Source organism: Salminus brasiliensis, chromosome 20, assembly GCF_030463535.1.
Source record: "Salminus brasiliensis chromosome 20, fSalBra1.hap2, whole genome shotgun sequence".
Taxonomy (NCBI): domain Eukaryota; kingdom Metazoa; phylum Chordata; class Actinopteri; order Characiformes; family Bryconidae; genus Salminus; species Salminus brasiliensis.
The window spans coordinates 2,085,814-2,088,950 of NC_132897.1; positions in this window are offsets into that span (position 1 = coordinate 2,085,814).

Sequence of the window (3,137 nt, forward strand, 5' to 3'; positions counted from 1 at the left end):
GTATTATACATATTAGTATCTTTATGTATCTTTATCTATGTTTTATATATATATATATTATATGTTAATATCTATTTGTAATAATAATATATCCGATATGTATTATATAAATGTAAGTATCTATATGTAATAACAGTATGCATATGCCATATGTATTATATATTTATATAGTTCTTAAAAAAATAAAAGCACTTTTATATAGCAGCATGTTGCTGTCCTTATAAATGGATGAAAACAAGCACAAATGCACACACTGTAATCTAACTGTCAGTCCAGCACTCCTCCAGTCTTTTCCGTCTGTCGCTGTCTTCTCTCCGTCACTCTCCTCCTCGCCGTCAAATCATTTCCGCTAAATCTGTTTTGATAGCACATCACTGCAGAGGCAGGCAAATACCAGCTAATCCCCCAGTTTTATCGCTCGCCCCGCATGCTTTTATTTTGTCTCTCGCCGCCGCTAACCAGGCTTGTTTGCTGATAGAATCAGCCAGCAGACACTAGGTCTGGCACATATGAATCCTTTCACACACAGACACACACACAGACACACACACACACACACACGTACACACAGTGTTGCCTAAACACAGCACGCCTCACTGCTGTCAGATAGCTTCCCTTGAAAATGCCCCCAAAACATGCTTTTCTTTCACGGCCTTATTTTTCAAAACAGCTAAATCTCCTGTCGTACAGAAAGACGGACACGGATCCACAAAGCAACAGAATCTCATGCAAATGTTCTCCGGTGTGTCAGTCACTGCTGGCACTGAGGAACTCGCCTGACTCCACAGAGAGGCCGACACTATATTTTTTGTACACTTTTTAAGCTGAAACGCTTCCAAATATGTAAAACTGCAGCACTTGAGACTGATAAGCGCTGCTTCAGCTCAGAGGAAGGTGCTGAGATACTGAGCTTCATTGTGGCGCGAGCTGACTGACTGGGGGTTCAGCTAAAAATGCGAAAATTGGAAGTTTGGCAAAATGAAATTCTGATTTCCATGATTTTCCTGCTCATGGTAAATGTGGTCGATCAGCTGAGGCGTGTTTAGTGTCTGACGTTTGCTTGGTATGTTGATAATGTGGTGAAAATGATGCTAGGAAGTTTATAATCCATCAATTAGTGTAATCCATCATCAGTTTTCTTTTGTAAAAGTATTTGTTTTAGAACATTTTAATTTTGCATTTTAGGAAAGTTTTTATTTTGCGAATCGAAATGTTTTGATTTTGGAAAGTTTGCATTTCTGTAAGTTTTAATTTAAGAAAATTGCCATTTCAGAAAGTATTAGTTTTGCTATTTAAAAAGTTTTCATTTTAGAAATATTTCATTTCTAAAAGTTTTTGTTTTGCAGTTCAGAAAGTTTTCATTTCAGAAAATTTCCATCGCCTTTCAGAAAGTATTTGTTTTGTTATTTAGAAAATTTTAATTATTTAGAAAGGCTTCATTTCAAGTTTTTGTTTTGTATTTTGGAAAGTTTTCATTTCTAAAAGTTTTTCATTTTACATTTTGAAGAGTATTTATTTTGTAATTTGCAAGTTTTGATTTCATTTAATAAAATTGCCATTTCAGAAAGTATTTGTTTTGCTATTTAGAAAGTTTTCATTTTAGAAATATTTCATTTCGAAAAGTTTTTGTTTTGCAATTCAGAAAGTTTTTATTTTTAGAAATTTTCCATTTAATCGCCTTTTAGAAGATTCAGATATTTGTTTTGTTATTTAGAAAATTATTTTTTTTTAGAAAGGTTTTATTTCAAGTTTTTGTTTTGCATTTTGTTTTCTTTTCTAAAAGTTTTTAATTTTACATTTTGGAGAGTTTTTATTTTGCAATTCAAGTTTTGATTTCGAAAAAAAGTTTAGAAAGTACTTAGAAAGTTTTAATTTCATAAATGTAATAAAATAAAAGTTTTTGTTTTGCATTTTTTAAATTTTTTGCAATTTTAATTTCAGAAAGTTTACATTTCAGCAAATTTTAATGCCACAATGCAGAACATTTTCATTTCTGAATGTTTATCATTTCGCATTTTGGAAAGTTTTAATTTGAGAAAGTTTTCGTTTCATGATTTGAAAGGTCATCCAGCTCAGTGGGTCAGTTTAACTACAGTGTGCGTTGGGGTGGAACATGGGAGCGTTTCGATGAATCGCTTGCGCTGCTTCTCGAAAAATCACCAACACTCCTTCTGAACAGAGATGCCAAAACGTCTTTGGTGTGGGGAGATTTGGGGGCTGTAGAAATGGGATTTATTGCCGGAGCATTCCGTGGCATTACTCCGTAATGCAGTTCCTCTGGAAAACTGTCGTCTGTTTAGGAGATAAAAATGTGGGACGGTGATATAAATAACTATATTAAAGAAGGTAACCGGTGCTAAAAGTCCTGAGGCTCCTCCTCAGTCTGGCTGAACCTACAGGGTTCAAGAGGCTGGAAAATGCGACCCACAGAGAGACGGGAAGAAGAACCGAATTCCAGAAGAAATAAAAAAGGGAAGAGGTGGAAACGTCTGAGAAACGTCTATGAGTGAAGAACCTCCCTCATATCTGCACGTGTGTGTGCGTGTGTATGTCCTTCATCACCCCCTCCTCCTCCCCGCTGTGTGTGTGTGTGTGTGTGTTGGATTTGCAGGCAGATGTGATTTATGTGTTGGAACTTTGATCTCCTAAAAGGCTTCAAGATTTACACAACAATAATTCTGCCGGGCCTCCACTCACATAACTGATGAGCCTGTGGCAGCGGACCAGACCAGCCCATAATACACTGATCTGAGAGAGGAGGGGGGTGCGGGGGGGTGCAGACGGAGAGAGAGAGAGAGAGAGAGAGAGAAAAGGCAAGTGGGAGAGAGAGGGGGAAGGAGAGGAGAGTCTTTCTCAGGCTGTTCAAAGTTATGGAGCTCTCGGAAGAAAGGTGGAGGAGGCGCTGCTGAAGCAGAACCTACAGGACGGTGGGCGGAGTATACATTGTTCCTCCACAACCAAACGTCCTGGAACAGCCCAGACATGTTTAGCTCAGTGGGTTGGTTATCCATCACAGGGTTGTGCTTGCTTTATTACACAGCATGCACTGTAGGGACAAAAGTATTGGGACACCTGCTCAGCTGCGCATTGCTTGTCCTGAACTCAAGGCTATTAAAAAAGAGTAGCTCCAGTGAGAT